This window comes from Podarcis melisellensis (assembly GCF_964234715.1).
Source record: "Podarcis melisellensis genome assembly, chromosome: 14".
NCBI lineage: Eukaryota > Metazoa > Chordata > Lepidosauria > Squamata > Lacertidae > Podarcis > Podarcis melisellensis.
The window spans coordinates 28,683,642-28,710,290 of record NC_138546.1 but is presented as its reverse complement, the minus strand read 5'-3'; the positions used below and the strand labels follow the sequence as shown (position 1 = coordinate 28,710,290).

The 26,649-nt window shown below is 45.0% G+C and overlaps 1 protein-coding gene across 1 annotated transcript in view; it reads right to left on the bottom strand.

The window, feature by feature from the left end:
• SV2B (synaptic vesicle glycoprotein 2B) overlaps window positions 1–26,062 on the bottom strand; it is a 72,247-nt gene extending 46,185 nt beyond the window's left edge. Inside the window, exon 1 of the mRNA XM_081888550.1 lies at window positions 25,742–26,062. The gene's annotated coding sequence lies outside the window, so the exon portion shown is untranslated. The remainder of the gene's footprint in view (window positions 1–25,741) is intronic.
• Between the last annotated feature and the right edge of the window lie 587 nt (window positions 26,063–26,649).

Below are 26,649 nucleotides of genomic sequence, written 5' to 3'. Positions count from 1 at the left end.
TGTGCTATAAGATCCTATGTTAGTAGCTGCGTGATACAGTTTGGAGGCGCCGAAAGGCATTTGAAGGTCATTGTGATAACACGGGCTGATTCCAAGAGGCAAATTTCAGCACCATGGACAGTGGACTGGTACTTGCGTGCCTAGAGAAATGGGGAAACAAGGTAGGCCATCGCTCCATTTATCACTATAGTATCACCAAGTTGCTTTTTAAGACTCTGTGTTAGCTCTCCTGCAGCTAGAGTCACATACTCCCTTGGTTCAAATTACAGGTTGGCAGAAGGTCAAAGAAGATGCATCTTTGGTAAGGTAGGCAAGCAAGGGAGTGAAAAGAGAGGCAGAGCTCAAATCCTGCTGGAATATATTAGCAAACCGAGTCCATGAATTATTTAAAGGAGCCATTTTGCTACCAAAAATATCACTGCAGAGATTATTTTGCCTGAAATGCCAGTCTGTAGCTAGAAGAACCCATGTTTGTTGATCATTTTTCTTGTATGTGTGTGGGGGGGACGGGGGAGTATGACAAGTATAATGAGGTATTTTATGCTATTGTTGCAGTACGGTAATCTGTTTTCTTGAAGGACAAGTGATCACAGCTGAGAAGGAGTAATTTGTCTTGGCAAAAACTTTTAAAGCTACAAGCAAGCTGCTTGCCTATCAGATACAGTCCTAGGTGCTGAAATTTTCCTCTCGGTCTCCTACCTCCATTGTGCAAGGGGTGGGGTTACAGAGAAAGAAAGCACTTTCTGGGGGAGGCGGAGCCTTCATAATTATTGCACATCCATACTAAATGGTACTGAAAACATGTAATGCAAATTTGGGTTTTAAAACACATTTAAAGAGCAACCCTTCCCCCAAGTTTATGGAACCGCACCCACAATTCAAATATTCTTGTAGATTCCAGGAGTTATTTACTGAGCATGCACTCTGATACATTCAGAAGAAGAAGAAGAGTTTGGATTTGATATCCCGCCTTTCACTCCCTTTAAGGAATCTCAAAGCGGCTAACATTCTCCTTTCCCTTCCTCCCCCACAACAAGCACTCTGTGAGGTGAGTGGGGCTGAGAGACTTCAAAGAAGTGTGACTGGCCCAAGGTCACCCAGCAGCTGCATGTGGAGCAGCGGAGACACGAACCTGGTTCCCCAGATTACGAGACTACCACTCTTAACCACTACACCATTCTGGCTCTCACACAAAACATGTGTGGAGGTTATGCAACATTGCCTATTTATTGAATATTTATCATGATACGTTAGTGCTGACATTATAGGTCATTGCCAGCTACTGGTTGTTCCCCATGAAATTTTCTGTCGTTTTACTTATCAGACTTTGTGGGGTTGGGGTGGGAGGGGGAGAATATTAGTACTATATAGTGCAAGTTAACAGCAACATTTTTTGTACATACAAACAGCCTATCTAGAAACAGCTTTCTACTGACTGAAGGTGATCCCTCACTTCCATGAATGCAGTGGGAGTATCCATGGGGGGGGGGATGGTCTAAAATATTTGCCTCTACCCTCAAAAATTAAAAGTTCTCCAAGGCCAGATGCCTTCCCTTGAGACCACAGGGGTCTCTCTTTCACAGCACCCCCCCCCCCACAAAAAATAGAAGACTTAAAAGAATCAATCTATTGTAGCCAATAGCATAGCTATGTTTGTGGGCTATGATTGGTTTCAGAGTGTGATGCCCTTGACAGTTTCTCTGGTTCAAATATGCACCTACAGGCCCTGAAAGGTTGACAACAAATAAAAAGGACACCAAGTTCATTTAGTGAAGGGTATGGCATTTTAGGAAATCAACATATATTAGCATGACCCATCAATCACAAGTAAGCAAAAACTAATGATGATCATCCATGTTCTCCATTAAGCTGCATACCTGCAGCCGTTAATTATGTTGTTATACTGCTGATCGCATGGTCAGTGCTGTTGTGCAGGATGAGGCTCACCTATATTTGTTCAATGAATGTGCTATAATAGCCAGTTCCCCTTTAATAGCTCTTAATGTGTTTCAGGCATCAAAGTATTGTAGAACAATAATGAAGCGGCGGGAAAGAGAGATCACAAACCTGGATATCTACATTTTATTCAAAGAAAATAGAAAAAGATTTGAAGAGGTGGGAGGTGGGAACAGAAGCATGCCCCTTCCCATAGATTTCAAGTAAAAATAAAACCCTAATACTCCAGGGATGCTGCCCCATAATGTTCAGTTTGAATCTCAGCTGAGCATTGCATCTCCCATAGAACCCAGGGCTTTCAGATGAAGCTGAACACTGAGATGGCTTTAGAAGACAATTAGGCAAACCCACCTCCACTGTCAAAAGCAGGAGGCCTCTGAATGTCAGTTTCTGGGACTCACAGTGAGAGAGACTACTGCTGCACTCAAGTGCTGCTGATGAGCTTCCCAAAGGCATCTAGATGTCCACTGTATGACACTGGGCCTTTGAGCTGAGCCAGCACGGGCCTTCTTATAGGGCGGCGGGTGGCACTGTGGTCTAAACCACTGAACCTCTTGGGCTTGCCGATCAGAACGTCAGCAGTTCAAATCCCTGCCACGGGGTGAGCTTCCATTGCTCTGTCCCAGCTCCTGCCAACCTAGCAGTTCGAAAGCACGCCAGTGCAAGTAGATAAATAGGTACTACTGTGACGGGAAAGTAAACAGTGTTTCCGTGCGCTCTGGCTTCCATCACGCCATTCCGTTGTGCCAGAAGCAATTTAGTCATGCCGGCCACATGACCCAGAAAGCTGTCTGTGGACACATACCGGCTCCCCGGCCTGAAAGCGAGATGAGTGTCACAACCCCATAGTTGCCTTTGACTGGACTTAACCATCCAGGGGTCCTTTACCTATTTTTATTATTATTTTGAATTCATATTCCCAAATAGGTGATTAGAACCGTTCAGCCCACTGTTAGCTTTGAGTCTCTTAAACCAATCTGTACTAAAAGCACCTCCATAGATACCTTACATTTCCTCTCCGAAACAGTGTAATCCAATGAACGATGTCATAATTCAATTTAATATAGTGACAGGTGTCCTTCAATTGCATGTATGTCTAATACTTCAGGAATCCTGAGCCATATGAGTAAGGGGGTTCTTTGCATATAAAGGGGATTCTTAGAATGTAATTACTTTCCTATCCCTCCCCCAATGATTATTTCAAGAAGTTCATATTCCACATCACTTTAATTTTTATTTTATTTTTAAGAACAGCTTTTTGCAGAAAAGTAAGAGCTGCTTGGGTGGTGGTGGAGGAGGTTGTTTGTTTGTGATTAGAAAAGAGTAGCAGAAGTTTTTGTCTGATTTTTAAGGAATTGTGGTATTTTTAAGTCTGACATTTTAGAAGTGTGAATACTTGAAAAGATTGACTAACAGCGTTATGGCCAACAATAAGTTAGCAGAATGTTCCTGCAACAGGCGATGCAAACAGATCCCATTGGTCTTACTGGAAGAAAAATCTGCAGCCTTATTTCAAGGCCAGAATGCTGGGGAAATTGTGCAGTTGTTATTTGAAAGCTCTGGCTTGCAGGAGAAAAAATGTCAGAGGCAAAGTCACAACCCCATTCAGCAAATAGTTCACACAAACATATCACATATCTCTCCCTTTCCCATGTACACACACACACACACCCAATGGTCCCCATTTCATGCATTTCCCAAAATTTCTGAGGGTTGAGTCCAATTCATAGAATTATGTGTAGAACATATTAAGCTCATGGTTTATGCAGGGGTTACATTCCAGGGATTGTGCCTAAAGCCAAATTGTGTATAGTCAAAACACATTGGATTAAATTGCGGGTGGGATTACCAAAGTCATTTTCCCCAGAACCCCATCCCCTTTTAATTTTTTCTGTCAAAATTGTCATGTGTATGATGCTGAATTTGCACAAGCTAAATGTATGTAAGTTGCAGGCTTACTGTACTGCAAAACACAGTAAGACATAAATCTGCCCGCAGCTTACTACCAGATAAAGTACATATATGATTGCAGCCTTAAGTCACAAAATAATGGATAGATCTATCTTGGGCCTTCATGCATTGTATGGTTTCTTCCCCCCACCCCCTACAGCAGACTTGCTCTTTGGTTTTATTGAATTTTTCTTTTTCCATTGTGCTGTTTAATTTTTCATTATGTCCAATGGGTAGGATCCAGCTGGTATTCTTGCACTCACAGCAGGGCTTTTAGTGAAGGTTGGTGGTTTTTTGTTATTTCCACCTGCAGCTGCCCACACCACCTCCAACCTTGTTCTCCAGAGACCTCAACTTTCTGGAGTTCATTTCAGGTGGTGCTAGTAGGGGCTGGAGTGGGGAAGGAGAACTACCAAAAACCATCTCGCCTCCTCCTGAATCATTTGCTTTTCAGCATTTGCTAGCAAACGGAGAGGGCTATTCGCAATTTTTGTGAGCAACAGACTTCTGGACCTGTTTGCAAGGCTGGTTCTGAGGAATGTAGCCTTGGAACTGAATTATCACATATTCCCACTACTCTGACAATCTAAAAACAGAGAAAGAGTATCAGCAATTTTGTCAAAAGCAAGGTTCCAGCCATAGACGCTGATGAACCACGAATCTAAACATTATAGCTAAAACATATTAGGTAAAATTTAGTCACAGAATTTAGTGCAGCCATGCTGGCTGGGGCTGATGGGAGTCCTAGTCCAAAACATCTGGAGGGCACCAGGTTGAGAGACACAGTCCATCATTGCAGGCTTAAACAAGTGCCCAGCGAATGCAACACAACCATTTTGCAGGAGAGTGAAAAATCTGTCTTCCCACTCTGACAGTCTCTCGGCAACATGAGGATCTGAGCCCCTTAATTCCCTGCCTTTCTGCCTGCTTATTCCATCTCTACTCTTATGGATTGTCAGACGAGAGTCCGTGCCTGAGAATCCGCAGTGAGGGGGTTCCCTGCAGTATGATGTCATGGAGAGAGAAAAAGTTGGCTCGGCTCACCAATCAGGTGGTTCATTCTTCCGCTGGAGTAAACCCATGCATTTGCCTGACTCCTGCTGTCTTTTTTCCCTGGGCTTATCCACACTTCCTCTTGTCCCACTGCTTTCCCCCACAGAAAACCACTCCTTCGTTTGACATTTGCTCTGATTTAGAGCTAAAGAGCAAGTTTTCCTTCAGAAAGGAGCAGGGCAAGGGGGAAATGCTTAGACCCGTGTCTAGAAAGCATGAGTCAAATGGCAAACCACTTGGACCCCATTCTTTCTAAGCATGGCACAGCTTATCCTTCTAGCTCACCAGCCCACCCAGCCCCTGCCTGTCCAGTTACAGACAGACAGCTGTCCGTCTCACGCTCATCTCGATGCTGACATGATATCTTGGCAGGGCTGTCTTAAGCATATGCGGCGCTGGAGTGCAAAGATCAGCCCGGCGTGCCCCCCCAGTTGCCCAGTCCCAGGCGGGCAGGAAGGCGGAGCCAGCTGGCTGCCTCAGCATCTCGCTTGCTCAGTTGCCCCCGAACTCGCGACACAGAGCTGCCCACAGCATGAGAGCCCACTTTGGCGCTCTGACCGATAGGTGGGCTCTTCCCCGGACTCAACTCTCGGGCCCTAGACTCTCATCCTGGTGCCCCTGAGAGCCTGGCACCCGGGTGCCCTGCACCCCTAGAGCCTATGGGTAAGACGGCCCTCTGTCTTGGGCATTTGGCAAAGAGAAGGGGCTGAGGGTTACCTTTCTCCATGACAAAGCGCTTCCCTCCTCCCCCCTCTCTTCCTCCCCCCTTTCCCATCTTGCCTCCCTGAATTTCTATTTCTCTCCATAGTCAGAGTATGTCTAGTCATATGCTGCGTTTTCCATAGCTACCTTTGGACTCAAAGTTTAAAAAGACTAAATAGACTAGCCTGGTAACCATATTACATGGTAATGATTAAAATATCGTGGCATTACTAACAGTTCAGCAATTAACAATTAAGCATCAGGGGAAATTAAGTGTGCATAAGGTTTATCAACAACAGGCCAATACACATCCCAAAGTACCTCGGGTTACAGACACTTCAGGTTACAGACGCTTCAGGTTACAGACTCCACTAACCCAGAAATAGTACCTTGGGTTAAGAACTTTGCTTCAGGATGAGAACAGAAATCACGCAGCGGCGCAGCAGCAGCAGCAGGCCCCATTAGCTAAAGTGGTTAAGAACGGTTTCAGGTTAAGAACGGACCTCCAGAACGAATTAAGTTCTTAACCCGAGGTACCACTGTATACCTAAAGCTGATGACATCAGTAGCCAGCCACCCCCACCCCTGAAACAACCAACAACACCTCCCTGGCTAAGGAGTTTCTGATGGTCAGAGACTACCCACCCATCAGGCGGAGTCAAACACTGGTCTCAGATGCCAATAGAGCAAGAGGCAGCACTCTGCCCTTCCCATCACTTCCACCACCACGAGGGAGGTGTTCCAATGTGTGGCATTGCAGTTCATCTTCCCCACCCCAGCCCACCCCAACACAGAAGCCGAGTGGCAATACTTTGAGGAGCACACTGGCTCCTGCCAAGTTTGGCAAGAGCTGGGGTGTTCCCGTACACTGTGTTGCTGCTTGGCTCCCCACTTGCTGAGTGGCAATGCTTTGAGAAACACCCCAGCTCCTGCCCAGTTCAGTGAGAGCTGGAGTGCTGCGGCAGTGGCAGTCATGGCAGTGGATGGGGGGCAATTCCCATTTTGCCTCAGGCAGCAAAACAGAATGGGCTGCCCCTGCTGGTGGTTGTTTCCAAACAGATGCATTTAGTGTGTCTGTGAATCCTCTCTTTTAACATGTAGTGAATTGTTGTGCACTATAGTGTTATGGTCATTATTGTTATTTATTTAATTTATATACCGCCCTATACCTGGGGGTCTCAGGATGGGTCACAGAATAAAATCAAGATATAAAATCACAAAATACATAATAAAAACAAAAACAAACCAATAGCCCCCCTCCAAAAAAAAAACACATTTTAAAAGGGCATAGGATGGAAATCAGATCATCCAAAGGCCTGGTTAAAAAGGAATGTTTTTGCCTGGTGCCTAAAGGTGTAGAATGAGGGTGCCAGGCGAACTTCCCTGGGGAGAGCATTCCACAGATGGGGAGCCACTGTAGAGAAGGCCCCTTCTCATGTTGTCACCCTCCAGACATTTTGAGGAGGAGGCACACGAACAAGGGCCTCATGTTAAAGTCCTTTTGTATAACTATGTATTGAATCATGTTGTGAAGTCATGGATTTATGAATAAAATTAGAATTATTTTTACAGGAAAAATATTGGGAGAAGGCACCTTCCCATCCCTTCCACCCAACACATGGAGTAGCTTTTGGTTTATTCAGAAGGGTCACCTCTTTCAAAGAAGCTGAAGGTATCTAGAAATGTACCTGCCCTGTAATATTCTACACAAAACACAGCTGAAAGCAAAGGAGGCCAGTTCTCTCCTTGAAGTGCGAGATCAGATGGTTCCTATTTTAGACTCTAAGCACAAATGGTATTAAGAGGCAGAAACCGAATCCCTGAGTGACCTCCTCGATGACTCCTTGGAGAATAGGTTGTGTCGAGATTGCGCTTCCTTTCTCTTGATCCAGTATTTAAAGGCCATAATGCAATGCCATATGGAGAGGAGTGAGTTAATCCACAGTGGGCAATGGGAAGACAAAAAAATGCTTCCCCTTGGAAATACGGCCTTTCAGAAGGGGAAGCATTTCTTTCCCTGTGCAAACATACAAAAATAACATGCCAGAGAGAGGCGGCTAGCCTGAAAACCTTCTTCCTGACGTGCTAGATTTATATGCACAGGAAGTCACTTTGTCCTTTTCACTCTGGGGAAATCTCCAGTACAGCTTTATCCATCCCACACCCAACAATCTGAACTGGTACAGTCCAGAAACAATTACATCACACAACTTTATGAATTTGTTTAAAATGCAGTATAAGCAATACAGAGTCCAGGGTAGGGTACAGAACATAATTTGTGTTTTTTATATTAAAAAACCCAGCATGGGGACAGTGGTTTGGGAGCACTGGGAAAGAGGTCTTAACCTTCCCAAGGCTCCCAATCTAGCCCAAATCACAATAGGGATGAATGAGTCTGTCATTTTCAGTTTCTTTTGGTCTCTTATTTTTCCTGTTTTATGTTCAGTTTTCCACCTTTCCATATCAATTTGCAGGGCTGGGGGGTGTTATTTGAAAGGCCTCGGGAACATTCATCAGCATCTTCATGTGAATTTTCCCTAATATGCACATCTTCTTTTGCATAATATATGCATTTTAATTATTATTATTTATTTATTTATTTATTTATTTATTTATTTATTTATTTATTTATACCCCGCCCATCTGGCTGGGTTTCCCCAGCCACTCTGAGTGGCTTTTTGACAATTTTTGACAATTTCCCATAGGTGTGTGCACAGGATGTGTTAGGTATGCCCAGGCACACTCTAATGTTATATGGAGCAGCAACCAGGCTCCTTCAGCAGCCACAAGCCATGTGGAAGGGAAGAGAGCGAAGCAGACAGAGACAGAGAGACATAGGCAGAATAAAAAGGCTGGAATGGATCTGGAACTTCTGCCTACATCTATCTATGGCGGTGAATGGGTGGAAGCAAAGAGACTAAAAATCAACACTTATTTTATTTAAAAGAGCCATTTTGGCTCATGTGAATTTCTCCTATATTGAGGATGGACTTTATTTCTACTAATTAGGAGTTGCTGCATTATTTTTTTAATCCTAAATTCTCCATAAGCAGGTGGTGGTATTTTGGTTTGTAAGGTATTGAAGCCTATTTAAGACCCATGAGAAGCAGCTACTTAAATGAGCAGTTTTATGTGTGTCCACTCAGATGAAAGTCTTATTGAGTTCAATATTAATTGCACTCAACTAAGTCTATATAGAAAGGACTGCAGCCACCAAGTGCTTCATTCTGTCCTCCTGGGTAGCATTTGTGGGCATACTTCCAGAGGGACAAAGCACTTCACCCACTGTCCAGTGGGTGGAATCCAAAGGTTGGCGCTTGCATGAGGCAAAGTGAAGCAATTTGACTCAGGCGGCAGCCCCTGTCCCCACAGACAGATGACCATCCAAGGAAGGAGAGTCCACCACCAATCCTTACACTGCTCGGCTCAGAGATGGTGGCCTTTGCCACCCAGTGGGCTTGTGACTGTAGTGGAATTCAAACCAGGAACTTCCCAGCTCACTCACTCTCAGCCACTGTGCTACACCAGGCTCTTGGGAAAGCCATGCAGAACTAATCATGTTCGTTCCTGCAATGATCCAGTCAAATGGTTTATTGTTGTTGCTTAGTCGTTTAATCGTGTCCGACTCTTCGTGACCCCATGGACCAGAGCACGCCAGGCACTCCGGTCTTCCACTGCCTCCCGCAGTTTGGTCAAACTCATGCTGGTAGCTTCAAGAACACTGTCCAACCATCTTGTCCTCTATCGTCCCCTTCTCGTTGTGCCCTCCATCTTTCCCAACATCAGGGTCTTTTCCAGGAAGTCTTCTCTTCTTATGAGGTGGCCAAAGTATTGGAGCCTCAGCTTCAGGATCTGTCCTTCCAGTGAGCACTCAAGGCTGATTTCCTTCAGAATGGAGAGGTTTGATCTTCTTGCAGCACCATCATTCAAAAGCATCAGTTCTTCAGCGATCAGCCTTCTTTATGGTCCAGCTCTCACTTCCATACATCACTACTGGGAAAACCATAGCTTTAACTATACTTCTGCTTAAATCCGCTCCTTGTTCTAGTGCTGAAGGAATCCCCCACTCAAGGGGGCAGCTGGGCCCAGGCCTGGGACATAGGCAATCATCCATCACTAGCAAGTCTTCTGTGCTCCTCCCAGTCTCATGAGAGCAGAGCATTTGCAGAGGGTTGGGTGAGCTGTGGCTCAGTCACCTGTGCTGCTGAAGGACTTCCAAAGCAGTGGGAGGGTGCTAAACGTCAGGGACTGGAGAGGGGAGGAATGGTGGAGACCGCCTCCCCCTCCTGAACCTTCCAGAGAAGAGGAAGACAGTATAGTTTAAAACAGTGGTTTGAGGAAGGTCATGGCTCAGAGGTAGATGAAGAGCAGAGTTGAGAAATAATGGGAGAGGAAGGGGGGTGAAACAGAGCCAGCCAGAGCAGCTGACTGACACATTATCACTAGAAAGTATTGCAAACCCACCCACTTCTCCCAGAACCCAGCGAGCATTGAAAGTAGGAGAGCAAAGGGCTCGGAGACAAATGGCCCTAAGCGGCCTCCGTAATCTGGGTGGTGCTGTTGACAATTGAGGAGAGGGGGGGTGGAGATTACTCGGAGCAACACCATTACTCCAAGAGGCTGCATTTTTAAGCCTCTCTCTGTGAATATTGAATAAAAGAACTTGATAATAGCTTCCTTGTTTATCTGTTCCTGGCATCCTACTGTGGGGGAGGGGGGTCAGATTCCCTGACGCCTGACACCAAGTGGTTTAAGGTCAGGAAAAGTCTTTAGCAAGGAGAGAAACTCAGCTCCCTTCCTTTGTTCCAAGAGGATAGCCCCCCCCCATCTACAATAAGGGGTGTTACTATCACCAAACAACCCATCACTATTACCCTGGTGTTAGATGCCATGAGACTTTACCATATATATATATATATATATATATATATTTGCTTTCGTAGATTTTCACGGGTACAGGAATGCAGGTTTTGGTGTCCTCGGGTGTCTTCCCGTGTAAAAGTTGGGGTGTCTAGGCGACGTTTCGACGAGGTCTCACTCGTCATCTTCAGGCTGGTGCTTTCGGCTTCTTGTTACTGGAACAGAGCAGGATCTCAGTGTTTGAGTTCCTATATAAATACACACTATATACATACAAGACGTGAGTGGCGCTGTGGTCTAAACCACAGAGCCTAGGGCTTGCCAAACAGAAGGTCATCAGTTTGAATCCCCGCAAGGGGGTGAGCTCTCATTTTTCGGTCTCAGCTCCTGCCAACCTAGCAGTTTGAAAGCATATCAAAGTGCAAGTAGATAAATAGGTACCACTCCGGCAGGAAGGTAAATGGCATTTTCGTGCAGTGCTCTGGTTTGCCAGAAGTGGCTTAGTCATGCTGGTCACATGACCCAGAAGCTGTACGCCGGCTCCCTCGGCCAGTAAAGTGAGATGAGCACTGCAATCCCAGAGTCGTCTGCGACTGGACTTAACAATCAGGGGTCCCTTTACCTTTACATATATATAACATTTTCCAAACATTTTCACAATGTTTCATAAGTTGACTTCCCACCCTCGCCTGCACTGTGTTTTACTCTTCCCTACTGCATTAAATCTTTTATCTATTACAAAAAAAGTTAATCTGTTACAATTATTTTATCATTTTCCTTCCACCGCCTCCATCTCGAATCCCGCCCGCAATTTCATTTGACGAGACTTGAAAGCCTGTTTAACCTTCGTCCCTCCAGATGCTGCCGAACTACAACTCCCTGGCCATTGGCTATGCTGGCTGGGAGTTGTAGTCTGGCAACATCCGAGGGGGAAAATGTTGCATTTTTCTGTTGTATTTTAAATGGTGGTTAAAAACTACAGAGGCCGTTGTGAAGTAACTCCCCATATGGGTCCATTTTCAAATCAGGAACTGTGGACAGGCAGGGAGGCTGCAGCGTGCGGAAGAAATAACTTCACGCCACCCTCATAAGAACAGACAAAGAGCCTGCCTTCTGGATGAGGACAAAGCGGGGTCAACTAGTCTAGCATCTTGTTCTCACAATGGCTAACCAGATGCCCCAATGGGAAACTGGCCAACACAAGAGCACTCTCCTGCTCTGTATAGATATTTGCTTGCTTCTAGCTTAGGGGTCATCAACCAGCAGAATCTAACAATGTCTCTACACAACCATGCCTTCCCCTTCCCCCAAACTGGTGGGCCTTCCTTCTGTAAGGCTGTCAAGATATTGAATGCTCAATTTTTAAACAAAAAACACCGTTGCAGAAGGAAGAGGAACCCCTTCCAGGCATTGCCTGAAATTTACGCCAAAATTATTTTGATTAAAAAGAAGAAGAAGCCAGTGCAATTTAGACACATCGACTTCAACTCAGAGCTGCCCCCCGCCACATTAGTAACATCTTTTTCTTTTGGACAGACTGCAGTTAATTAACACAAAAGCAAGCACAGGAATTAATTACAAAAGCTGCTAATTAATTCCCCCCCACCTCAGTATCACTCCTAACAACAAACTCGAGTAGTGAGTACTGACAGGGTTATAGACCAAACAGAGTCGCTGAGAAACGAGGAGTGGGTATTAGCAGGCTCAGAGAGCCACAGGGGCTTGCAGAAATACCCAAAAAAGAGAAGTTTTGGGGGGGAACTGTAGTGGCACAATTCCTCCCCCCACACACACCCTAAAAAAGCACAATACATTCTGCGTATGCTCCATGGCCACAGAGTACTGAATGCCTTTTGAGGGGTGGAAAATGGGAAGGGGAATAGAATGAAGCATCCTGGGTGGCTCGAACAGTGAAAAAGAATGTAATGTTCACTGTATGACATCACTCACTTCCTCACTACCAAACAGCACAGGTAGTTCATGCATTGGTTACCTTGAGACTGGATGACTGCAATGTGCTCTGAGTCTGGTGTCCAGAACACTTGGACAGAGAATATAGCCATTGCGGCTAGTAGCCAAGGAAGGAAGGATGGAGGGAGGAAGAGGGGGTGGGAAGGGGCTGTTTCTTTCTGCCATCATTTCTGTAGAAACCCCTGAGTCAGTTTAGCGCATCAGTTCCCAAATCCCAGTGTGCCTCAAAGTCCTCTTTCAAGCTGGTTTCCTCTCCTTTTTCAATCAAGCACCTTTCTAACAGGCTCTTAGCCTGTCCCCATCCACACACAATGCTAAAGCAGAACATTATGTTCTGCTGCGTTCAGAGATGAAAGGGAGGCCACCCAAGAATCAGCCTCAAAGCTAGCTAGGGGTGCAAAAAAAAATAAGAATTAAAAGTGTGGCCATACAAGTAAAACCTCAAAGAACGATTTAATGCAAAATATTGCTTTATGTTCCAAGATATGAAAATGTTCTCTGAAGGTACTTATAAGTCTGCATACAGGAAGCAAACATATCATGGGGGATGGGGAAAGCTTTGTGTAGCATTCCCCCTGATGGACTACATTTCTGCATGCAGGCTTCCAAGGTTGTTTTTCGGGCAGGCAGCTCTGCAGTGCACTGCAACCAAGGATCTTCCCATGTCCTTTTGGGTCATGTTTAGGGTGTTTTTGGTTTGTTTTTTTAGAAAAGAATGGAACCACCAAAGCTCAGGTTGGCTGGGAGGGAAGAGATCCCTTGCATCCATGTTGATTTATCAGGCCTGCAGTGCTGAAAGTTAGATTTACACCTGGAAGGCTGCTCTGAAAGCAGGCCAGCATCTCTAATGAGGTTCCTGAGACCCTCCTGAGTGAAGGGAGTGGCTGACAAGCCAGGATCGCCCTCACGTCCTCCAAGAAGATTGCATGGATGAAAGCACGCCAGCCTGGCTACCTCAGGGAAGAGCCTCATTAGTGAAATGCATAAGAAAAGCCTCCCCCCTCTTCCTCTCCCCCACCCTCATTTTTCTCTGCCTACACAGTCGAAGCCAGCTGGTGCTTTTTGTTCCATGGTACTGTTTAAATATTGAAAGGATTTTTCATCCTGGACTTGGCAGGTGGGGGTGGGGCAGGGTGGGGGTGGGGGAGAACTGCAGGAGGATGAATCAGGCCTGGCTGGGGTTGGCCGGCTGCAACCTGGACCACAGTCCTGCCTCTCGAACAGTCTCATGTCTGCAAAACAGGATCCAGCCGTAACTGCCTTCCCCACACATCCCTTTCCCCAACTCCCTCCTGGCAGGCTCCAGCTGGGCAGAGTAAGGAGAACAGACCCGCCCATTATCCCTGTTTTCCAAGGACAGTCCCAGATTTGCAGAAGCCATCCTGGTTTCTGATTTGATCCTGGAATGTCCTTCTTTTTCTTGGGACATCCCTATTTTCATCGGAAAAATGTTGGAGGGTGTGGAGTTATGAGACCCCCAAGCCAAGGGGATAAGTAACTACACAACCTTTAGAAGACACCTGAAGGCAGCCCTGTATAGAGGTTTATTAATGTTTGATGTTTTGTTATCTTTTATATATATTGTTATCTTTTTATATCTGACTGGCTAGGGCAACCCAGTCAGATGGGTGGGGTGTAAATAAGAAAATTATTATTATTATTGGAAAGGACGTCCCTACTTTCATTTTTGAAGAAATGTTGGAGGGTATGGGAGAAATGGATGCAGCTTGAAAGGAGCTGGGTACTGGGGCCTAGATGTAGCCCCCCATCAGGGACTCTATCTGGCATTCAGGACTCTCCATAGACCATGCCTGCCCCCCAGTCCTGCCCTCTCTCATGGGCCCTGCCACACACCCTCCTCAATTGCTCTTTCCTGGCTTGAATACAACATTGAACTGTGAGAATATCTCTTGCTTGCCTTGATAGAAGATGGAGGGAAGTATGTGTGTAGAAACCTCTGACAACAGTCTTATCTGCTTCTCCACCCACTTTTGGCACAGACTCCACCTGCTTTTGTTTCGGGCCATGTAATCCCTGGAAGGTGTCCCTTGAGGAACGGTGTCCCTCGGGCTGAAGAAAATTCCCTACTCACACTTTAAAGAACCATATTTAAACCATTTCAAGTAGATTTACTTGAAAGTATATTCAAGCATAGGTATATTCAAGTATATTCAACCCCTGAATGTGTTGTCTGGTGTGGGTTGGTGGGTACCAAAGCCCACCTACTAAGCCCTGATTCCCCTGAATCCTCAAAGGCAGAGTCTTTCAATAACAGTCTCAGAAAGAGATAGATATACTCCCTGGTCTGTCTCATGGGGAGCCATAGACGTTGGAGCCTGCATCTCCTCACCTAAACTCCAGGGAGATGCTGGTCCACAGACTCGTCAGGAGATCAAGAAAGCCCTGGGGAGAGAATTGCACAGCTGGGAATTCCACTGAACCATCAGTGGCAGAAGAAAGCACCAGCCCTTTAACTTGAGGTTGAGGGCCTCCAGTTAATGACTACCTCGCAGTGCTATAAAACTCATCCTGTTACTCCAGAATCTTGTTGAGATTGCATGTCTGTTTGAATTCAGCTGCAAAAGCACTGTCCATGGTCCTGAATTCACATCTAAGTTGCTGTCCAAGGTACCACCTTTTGACTTGTCCTACCTCACCCTTCTGTCTGACTGGGGAACCAGGAACTTCTGTCCAGGAACTTTATGAACCACCAGTCTTTCTCAATTCTGGACATCCCTGTGGATCATGACTGCTGAACTCCAACTCCCGTCATCACTAACTGTTGACCGTGCTGGCTAGGGCTGATGAAAGTTCAACAACACCTAGAGCCAACAAGGTGCACAGATTCTGTTGGACTACTATCCCCATCATCCCTGATCATTTGCCATGCTGGCTGGGGCTGATGGGGAGATGGAATCCAACAGCATATGGAGGGCACCACATTGACTCCACTCCATTCCCTGCTTCATATGCACCATTCTTGCTCCTGAACATGCAGTCTAAATGGGCAGGTCTATCAAGATAGGGGAAAGGGTGTTTGAAGCTCCACTGAATTTCTCCATGTACAAATAATGCTACACTCTGCTTTATAAAAAGAAAGGACAAAAGGAGGGGTCTTTCTTAATCCATCCACTTTCATAAGCTCTTTCTAATTTAAAAAAGAAACATTAAGCCACAACCATGGTGTTAGAAATCTGTTCATGGAACATGTTCCCACATTACATTCAATGACTGCACAGTCTCTGCACCTGTGTACACAAATAGTTTATACTTGTGCAATTATTCATGTATAATGTTTAACGGGTGTATAGTCTCTGTACACAATAGCTGTACAAATCACATAGTGAACACTCTTTCACACAAGCACTTGTACATGTCTAGAGGCAGTTGACAGCTCTTTACCCCTGGTTTTTGACACTTAAGATGTATATTTTTAGGACCCATCTTATTCCTGTGGCTGCAAATTGTTTTCAGCTGCTTTTAATAACACAAAAACTGCCAAAAAAATGAATTTTGACATACAGGCACTCCAATTTCTTGTTGTTGCTGCTGCTGCTGTTGCTATTAACTAGTCGCTTTACTCACATAAATGACTCAAAGCAACTTACAGAAACAATGGGAGTGCAGAAAACATTTATAATAAACATAATTAGTAAAAACTGGGGGAGGGGTGGAATCTATGCAAATAACTACTCCTGTCAATAGCTAGATGAAACAGTTGGTGCTTTTCAGTTTCAAGGTGGGAAACACAGCTGCGTGGGGAGTGTCTGGAGGTGAGGAGGGATAATGCTCAGCTCATAGCAGCTTAGACGGCTTCAGTGTGCTCTCTGCCAGGCTGCATTTGAAGGGCATTTTGGAAATGACAGCTTGCCCTTCAGATATTTTGGACTACAACTGGGGCTGCAGGAGTCACTCAGCAGGAGGTATACCATATGTGGCCATAATATTGTACAGAGCGGATGTCATTTGCATGAAGTTCAGTCCCCAGCATTTCCAGGTAGGACTTCCATGAGAAACCCTGGAGAGCAAGTTCCTTGCTAGCTTCTTGGGCTGGCTGGAGATGATGGGAGTTGTAGTCCAGAACCTCGGGAACACACCAGGTTCAGAAAGGCTTCCTGTGATGGCCTGGGATTTGGACTCGGAGGCTGAACCTGAGGAATCCCAGCCTGCACAGAACCAGCTGAGCCGGGGCTGGGGCTTAAGCCTGAAGGGTCCCCATCTGTGCTGGATCCTCAGGTGCAGGCACCAGCTGAGTCTGCTCTGGCTCCTGAGGTGATGGAGGATCCATTGCCTGCAGGTGCTCCACTCTCAGCCCCGTCAGGGGAAGCTGAGGTTGCCTCTGGGTCTGGTAACCCTCCAGCCAGGAGAGCCTGAGCTGCAGAGGCTCAGGGCAGAGAGGCGGAGGGAACGAAGTTCCTGCAGGAGGAGTGCTCACCTCTAGGCCAGGAGAGGCAAGTCACCTGTGGACTGGGGCCACCCTATGCCTCGGGGCAGATAAAAGCCAGCCAGCCCCAGTCCCAAGTTGCGGGAGCAACGTTGTTGGTAGCCAGTTCCTGCCTGCAACCTGCCTTGCCTCTCTGCCGGAACTCCTGACCTCACCCGACTCCCTGCCTTGGACCCAGCTTCAGCTTTGATGAATTGTCTCCTTACTGCACCCTCAACCCCGGACTGGACTCGGACCTTGTCTCATGGTTAACCCTCGGGACCAGCACACTTCCTTAGTGGAAGATCCTTCCCCACAAACCCCCCGATTAAGTTTCTTGTGAAGGGGGATTGGCTGTTAGACTACTTTGAGAATTGTAGCTCTAGGGGGTCCTCTTGACAATTCTCAGCACCCTTAGCTAACTAGAGCCCCCAGAATTCTTTGCAGGTAGCCATGGCTATTTGAAGTGGTATCATAGAGCTTCAAATGAATGTGGCTAGAATGACAACAAACCTTTCTAGGCATGAGACTTGAGATGCCGTGAAGCCTTTGTCCCTTTTCGCTACTGTTCTGTGCCACCACTTCGGCAACTTTTCTTTGGCAGAAATATCCCTTCCACCAGTTGGGAACTGAGGCCATCTGTTGCTGACAGACCTAACAAGATTCTGCAGACAATCCCTGCTTTCAAACAGCAACGCAGGAGTTCCTGTGTTACAGAGTAACACTCTCTCTCTCTCTCTCTCTCTCTCTCTCTCTCTCTCTCTCACACACACACACACACACACACACACACACAGAGGGAGAGAGAGAGAGAGACCTTCTCATTCTCAATGTTTCACCACCCCATCCCTAAACTACCCCAGCACGCACACACGCACGCACACGTAGACAAGCCTAGCTTAATAAACCAGCAAGTGGGCCTCAGCACCACAGCCACAATCTGAAAGAGCCTCACTAAGACATCCCTCAGGTGATAGGAAGGGCTGTAGGCCAGTGGTAGGGCACCTGCCTTGCATGCAGAAGGTCCCAGGTTCAATCCCTGGCATCTCCAGGTACATTTGGGAGAGCCTCCTTGCCTGACACTTTGGAGAGCCTCTGTCAGTCAGTGCAGATGATGCAGAGCTAGTTGGACCAATGGTCTCCCCCTCAGCATAAGGCAGCTTCCTATATATATATAAAAGACTTTATATTCTATAATGCAAGCTGCTGGTAGAAGGGGTTTGTTTTCAAACCAAAGCACTCTGTATATATAATTCATTAATACATGGCAAAAGCAGGCTGCTAGGTTTGCTTAGTGGGGCAAGTGCTGCTCAGGCATGCAAATATTTTCCAGTGTTCTATGGTGGATCCAAGCTATCTCTACACATGTGCAAGTGTTTGTGCAAAAGACTCTGTGTTTATACAGCTCAACTATGATACACTTGAGCACACAGACTGTACACTCATTGAACATTACATATGAATAACTATGTATGTACAGCGCAGCTATTTCTGTACACAGGTGTACCTACACATGCTACACTCATTGAAGCTAGCATGTGAACACTCCTTAACCTTCCCAGGGTCAGAAACTCTGCATGCTCAGTATGAATCTAAGTTTGTTTGGCTGAATGCATTTAGGAACTCTATTCAGACATTCCTGCTTTATGTCGAAAGGTTGGGTGTGGAGTTTGTGGGACTGGGGCCTATAAGGATGTTTCGGAAAGGTGCAACACACACAGCTCTGCCCCCCTACTCTTAATTATGACATTTTGCTTCCACTTTTCCTCCAAAAAACTCAAAATGCCATACACGATCTCCACCATTTCATCCTCACAACATTGTGTGGTAGGTTAGACTGAGAGACCACGGCAGGCCCAGGATCACCCAGTGAGCTTTCTGGCTGAGTGGGGATTCAAACCCTGGTCTCCCAGGTCCTAGTCTGACACACTAACCACTGCACTACACTGACATCCTTGCACATATTCCTGGGGAAATGCTGACAGATGGGGGCACTAAAGACATTGGGGTCTAGGGTTGCCAAATGGGACCAGCCACTCAACTTTTATAGCCGTAACAACAGCTTGATCTGCAGAGATCAGAGGGTGGAGTTTTTTGCAACCCTCCTCTGCAGTATACTTAGCATATTGGTTCATCTCAATATGGATTCTAGCACTTACTGTTGCTGTGGGTGGGGGAAAATAGTCTTGGTGGCTGAAATCCAGAAGTTCAATAAGAATGAAAAACAAGGATTTGAAAGAGTGCTTTAATATTTCTTTTTTAAAAATCTCATTAGTGTGATTTGCTTGTCTCTTTTAAAGTAATTGTTTCTCTGCAAAGCCAAGACCAGCTCATGCCACATTAAAAACTGGCTTGTCATTTCTCCCCCAGGGAGGACTGAGGCTGGATCCTGGGATCACACATTTCATCCAAATAGCACGGCCTGTTCTTCTCATAAAAAGGGAATTGGCTGCAGAGGTGACTCGTGGGCAGGAAGCAGAGTGAGCTGAAACCCAAATAGATGTATGAGGGCAAAGCCAGTGTTTTTTCTTCTGGTGCACGGTTGCTATCAATGAACCAAAGCTTGATAATTTGGCATTTATACATTTGGTTCCACTGCAGGTGATCCACTAAGACCAGCAGGTCTCAACCTGTGGGTCCCCAGATGTTGTTGGACTACAACTCCCATCATCCCTGAGCTCTGACCTTGCTAGCTAGGGGTGATGGGAGTTGTAGTCCAACAACATCTGGGGGCCCACAGGTTGAGAAAGGCTGCACTAAGACAAAAGTGGGGCACTGCCCCACTAAACTCAGTCTGCCCTCAGTCAGCCTGATTGACCTCTTCCTTACAACCAGTCCAGGAGGTGGCACTGCCTGCTGACTTCTTCCTCCTCCTTAGCCTCAGTGTCACCTCTGTAGAACACAGCAGGGAGAAGGAGGAGGATCTAGACAAAACTAGAATTAGTTGGCTTGACTCTCATTGGCTCTGGCTCCACCTACTGGTGGGCTCCCTGCTTCCTCCCCTAGCAAGTCCAACAGGCACTAGATGCCACTGTTCGGTTCAAAACATTCATAGAATCGTAGAATTGTAGAGTTGGAAGAGACCCCAAGGGACATCTAGTCCAATCCCCTGCAATGCAGAAATCTTTTTGCCCAAGGTGGGGCACGAACCCCAGACCCTGAGATTAAGAGTCTCATGGAGTGGATTTTTCCTGCTAGCAACAAAGTTGCAAAAGGCTTTACATGAGCTGCCGGTGGGAGATAGGGGAGCTTTTAGGGATAGGGGAGAAATTCGCTTGGTTCACCTTTTAATGCAAACCTAGCAAAATCTGCACATCTCAAACCAATACCAAAACATAACTCTCCTTTGAAATCCACACTTCTCTGAATTTGCAGTGCAATTCTCCAACCAAATAATATGTACAAAATGTGCATCTACAAGGGGGAAGTGTGCTTTAAAATGCATCTGTTAATGAAAATAGCATACAGCATGTGTTATATTAGGGAAAATTGCTTGCAAAAAATGTGTATTTGGGGGGAAATTCCATATAATATGGAAAAACGTGCACTAAATCACTGGCAAATTTTCAGGAGGATATTATTATTATTACCATCATCATCATCATTATTATTTTTTTAAAGCACCAACTGATAAAGAATTTGATGAACTGAAGACTGGAAAAATGAGAAACTAGGGGAAACCAAAATTGACAACCTGCCCCTCTCCCAAAGGCAACTCTCCAGCAAGATCACTGTCAACAGGGGCATCGCAAAGAAGTTCTGAGGGTCAGATGATGCTCTGCTTTCACCACACACACACACACACACACACACACACACACTGGAAGGTAGTTTTCGGCTATTAAGCAGGACCAGCTGAGGCATCCAGTCCCAGGAGAAAGGGTGGGAGAGAGAAGCATGTGTTGATAGGCACAATGGAACGGGGGGGGGGGAGGCGCCTTCATTTCACAGGGAGGAGGGATACGGCATGGGGCAGGGATATAAAACAGACTGGGATAAAACAATGAAGCTGCAAGCTGGCAGGTTTTTCCTCTTGACAACATCACAGCAGAGAAGCCAGTCAATGTTTCCACCAGCCAGCTCAATCTTTAATAAGGCAGCTACAAATGCAGAGAAGGGTTTTTTTGTTCAGCTAGGCCCTGCCATGCTTAAAGCACTTAACATGGGGGGGGTGTCTTTTTACTTTCAGGAAAGGGTAGAGCTTATAAGCTTTAAAAACATTTTGGTATGGCCATCAGAGCTGCTGTGTTTCTGAAATTCACCTCGCCACAGCCCAACTCCACCTTCGGGGGCAGAGTTTAACCTGGGAGCCCCTTTGCCCTTTTGGGGGGCAGTGTGTGAAATGAATGCATAGTGTGTGCGCGCTAAGTGGTGAAGAATTTCAGTTTGAGTTGCATTTTATCGTGAATCTACTAAATTTGCACTCCCTGAATCAATTCACAAATGGAAAAGGAGCTAACTCCTGAAATGTGGACATAGTTCTGGATTTTGCAATGCAGTCCTCCAACCCAAATAATTTGCACTGAAATGTGTATATATTAGATAGAGCGTGCAAAAAAATGCCTGCATTTGTGAAAATAGCACACACAAATGCATTATATCAAGGAAAACTGCTTCCAAAAATGTGTATGGCAGACAAAATTGTTTACAAAATATATGTATCTTAGGAGAAGCACACACGAAAGTGCTGGCAAATTTTCATGAGGACTTTTTATTTTAAAAAATTGCAAAGGGGTGCAGGAATGTGGAGAACATTCATTGGGAGAATGAAAAATTTAAGAGAAACCAAAACTGACAGATTCACACATCCCTAGCTGAGAGGCACATAAGAACTGGCTTAATCTTTCACCTTCCCTCTTAAAACCCTTGCGTGTTGAGATGGAACCGTATCCCATGATGCAGCAATATTGTATCACCCATTTTTAAACAGGGCCAGTTTAAAATGTACCATAGAGACAAAGAAAAGCAATGCTTTAAGTAGCACTTAGATCCAACTGTATCGGAAGTAAGTCCCACTGAACTCAATGAGACCTCGCATTGTACTAACCATGCTGTTGTACATTTGTAAATACTTCCTTCTTCTCATCTTAAGACAGAAACTATCTGAAGACAAATGTTTATAGTTTACATCTTTTACACACACACAAACACACACACACACACACACACACACACTTCTAGCATAGAGGAGTTTTGTGTAACACAAAGGCTTCTACATCACACTGTGAGCATTGATTAGAATTTCATCAACACATCCTTTTCCAGATTATTCAGCAAAGGGATGAGAGAGGAAATTGGGTTGGTTTGTAATTAAATATGAACCTGCTTAATTTGCACTTCTCAAAGCACTATGAAAACTGAACACGGCCATCTTTTAAAACTTAACACTTCTATGAATTTTTCAATACAGTTCTCCAACCAAATCAATGTGTACAATAAGGTGTGATTTAGGAGAAGTTGTGCAAAAAAAATGCATATGTGAATGAAAGTAAGGCACTTAATTGCATTATAGTATGGGAAATAGCATGCAAAAATTTTGCATACATTTCTCTTGGTATACACATAACAAGAAAAAAAGCTTACTAAACTCCTGATTAATACTGAAAAACCTTTTTTTAAAAAAAAAAATCAAACTCATGCAGAAATGTGGCATGGTGGTTGGAAAAATTAGAAAACGAAGCAGACAGATTCACTCATCCTAATCAGCAAATTTCACCTACAGAATTTAGAGTGTTTCTCAGACTGTATTCAGACCGACAGCATCAAATACCCCAGACTTAACACCAACACAGAAGAAGATTCTGCCAGTGATATCCAGTACATGTTTACTCAAAGCTAAGTTCTGCTGGGTTCCATGGGGCTTACTCTCAGGTAAGTGGATATAGGCTTAGATGCAGCCTTAACTGCATCTAACAATAGTTAGATGCACACCCAAACCCCCTCTATCGCATACATTTGAGTGGAATATGTCCAACAGTATTAAATATTATGCCTTTTTTACAAGTAAATCTCCTGTGATTTTATACACTTCTAATTTAGATCCCAGTGCCTTGTTTACTTTCTTACAAGAAAATCTCACTTTCCCGACTTTTAGCAACCTTGATATGTTATACCTGCAGGTGAATCAGCCATTAGTAATAAGCCAGAATGAATAATTTAGAATCGCACGTACTGTATCTGGAGTTACTTGTATCTGATGTTATTCATGGCTTCATGGGTGAAAAGATAATAAAATCAAAACACTGAATCAGCAGCACTTTCAGAATGCTGGTATGTTTATGAAACAGGTAGCTAATATTTGTAGTTTGAGCAAATGAATCAACTAATTAACCAAATCCACCATATCAGCAGATCTTAACAAGCCTGAAAATTAGGCACTAACCTGGTCATATGTGACAAGCAAAAATCTGTTCTAGCACCCTTTTTTATAAATTGTGTTTTCCCAATTTCCCCCCTTCAAAGGCCACATAGTCTTATGTATGATCAGGAGCACTAGTAAGGTTTTGGGGGCTAGTAATTTTATGGACCTATCCACAGGGCTGATGTACAGTAAAACAGGCAGAAATGAAACAAGAATTACTGGGGGAAATAAAATGATCCAGACTTTGCTCATGATCAACTTTGGACCAACCAAAGAAGAAGAAAAAACATCACCCTCATTCAACTTTACCAGTTTAGATGCAGGCATCATGCTTTTTCCTAGATGCCTTTGTTTCTTGGGCACATGAATCCTTAGGATTCTTAATGATCCATTGAGCAAAGCATTTTAAGATGCATATATGTCATTGCCTCTGAACCAAAATAATGCAACGGCTTACCTCATCTCAAGTTCTTCCCTTGCCCTCCTTCCTGCATCTTATATTGGACTCAAAGGGCACCGTCTGGCCCCTTTAAATTCTTGCCAGCACAAATGCAAAGGCTATTAGCCAGAGAACCCCATTCGCAGCAACCACTCAAAGGATTAGCAAACCCCAGCTGCTTGGTAGAAGTGAAGCCTCACATTAAGGTTTAATGTAACCGTAGTACAAGCCTGTAGGGATGCGAGAAAAGGGGCACACGGAACGAGCGTTGCAAACTGAAAGCTACCTTCACACATTTTCCTCCTCCTGCATATCAAACCATCAAGGGAGGTGTGCTTTACAACAATAAGCTTACAGTGGACTTTGATCTCAGAATAGCAATGGGGGACTCTGTCTGTTTCACTTTCTCTCACTTTCTCATTTTTTCCAATCTTAAGCTCAATTTTCCACAGCAATTAGTGGATATTTATATGTATTTTTAAATCCTTATGAAAATTCACCATCCTTTTACTGCGAATTTCTCCTAATAGACACATTTTATTGCGATTTTACCTGGCACACACATTTCTCCAAAGCCATTTCCTTCTAATAAAATGCCTTTTTATATGTTGTTTTCACTAATATGTGCATTTATATGCACACTCTATCCTGGCATGTGCATTTTTGTACACATTTCTTGGCTAGAGAACGGCAGAGCAAAATTCAGAGAGGTGCAAATTTTGGAAGATGGCTGTGTGTCGGTTCGTATCTGGATTTTGAAAGTGAGAATTATATATGTTTGCCTTAAATGAGAACTAGTTCACATTTCTCCCACATCTCTATCTCAGAACAGTTACGGAGGTGGGGAATTCCTATTCCTTACCCATCCCACTTGTGCTAGTTTTGCATACTATCTATAAGAAGTGAAGCCCCAAATGCAAGGTGGGCAAGGTCCATGTGTTATGACCAAAGGTCATCATTGCAGATGGATTGTACCCCACACCAGTAAATCCATGTCATCGGGTAACAGGAGAGTGTCAGGAACTGCCGGCTGAGGTTCTTGGAGCCAAGCCAAGGAGCTACAGCTTTACATTTGGCACAAACCTAGCAGTGCTCTCATTAGGAACATACCCTTGCCAACTCAACATGAGCAGGCTTTGCAGATTTAAAATAAAGAAATAAAAATAAATCAAGTTCATTTCTGATGCAACTGCATTTTATTTTTATGGGGATGGCAAAATATTTGTTCCTTTCAATATCCCTGCTCTCATCTCCGGGGTGTAGGTTGGGAAATTATCATTATTCAAAATGTCCATTCAAGCACTTCTGGTGTGTATAATTTAGGGTTGGGGGGTTCATTTTGTTAAAAGTTCCATTCAATTTATGTTCCCACATGGTCATTTTCACCCCTCACTCCCCTGGTACTTTTTTCTCTGTCTCTTAAATTTTGATCCAGAGATATCAACTATACGCAAAATATAAATTCGCTAGCATAATAAAAAGTTTATTGCAGTCAATTTTTTTATGGATTTCCCCACCTCTGCTTCTGAACTGATATTCACTTCTGACCTGCCCCCAAGGCCAATCTGGAACAGGACATTTGCTAAAAACCACCAGTTCGCGGCTAGCAAAACGCACCAGATTGCAATGTAACATCTTTTGAAGCCTAGTGCTGGTCTCCAAATGATACCCAGACGTCCTGTGCGTTGGGGGAGGGGGAATAACCAAGCAACACACCCATCCGCAACCCTTCTGGTAGTCCAGGTACACTCAAGAGCTCTTTTAAGACATAACCCACACATCCCCATGCCAAATATGAGCTGGGGGCACCGATGAACCTTCACCACCCGAACGAACCCTTGACGAGCTCTGGGGACTTTGCAATCTCCCTTCTCCCCTCCTCCCCTTTCCGCCATCCCTTCCTGTTCCCTGCCTTTGCTCTTCGGATGAATCCTTTACTGCTGCTCTATAGCTGGACTTCCAAAGAAAAGTAGGGCCAAATGCACCCAGGAATTAAAAGGAAAAGAAAAGAAGGAACATTTCTTACCAGAATTAGTCAATGTTTCGTTCCCGAGCTGCTACTCATTTGTTTATTTGCTCCCCGGTCATTTTTTCCCCCTTCCCTTCTTCTCCATTTGCCTCTTGGCCCCTCAAATGTGGGCGTCAGAGGGGGATTAAGCAGACCAAATGTTCTGGCAAGCCGAGCGGATCAACCCACTGAGGACAGGCATCCAGGTAAGGAGAGATCAGCAACGAGAGAGTCCATCAGCTAGGAAGAGAGAGAGAGGGAGTCTCTCTCTCTCTCGTCCACAGACATACACACACACACACACACACACACACACCCCAACAACAAAGCTATACGGGGAAGCTGCAGGCAGAACAGATGGGAGGGGTGGGGAGGGGAGGGAGGGAAGGAGGGAGTAGGGCGTCAGGGAAGACTAACATAACAGATGTGTTGACTTTAACTTATACAGAAAATTGATTATGCTTGGCGCAGAGGGAATGGGGGGGGAAACAGAGAGAGACAATAGTCGTTATTAGAAGGAGGGAGGCAGTTTAGAACACCAGGCTTCAGTATTGCTTTGTTTCTTCTATTTTATTCTGGTATCCGAAGGAGCAGGACCTGTGTGTTGGAGGGGTGGACTCTTTGCTAAGGGTGAAACACTGAGCCAGATGGATCTCTCCCATTAAACAACAGCCTCCATCCACTTGAGAACCGCGAGGACAGTGTGGTACAATATTTAGATGTAGGACAGGTGTGGAAAGTCAAGAGAGAGGTCCACCTATAGGTTTCTAGCTGCTGTTCATCTGCGCCAAGCACCACCCATATATGGGACTCAACACAAGCAAAGGAGAGTCATAGAATCGTAGAGCTGGAAGGGACCCTGAGGATCATCTAGTCCAACCCCCTGGAATGCAGGAATCTCATCTAAAGCGTCCACTACAGGTGGC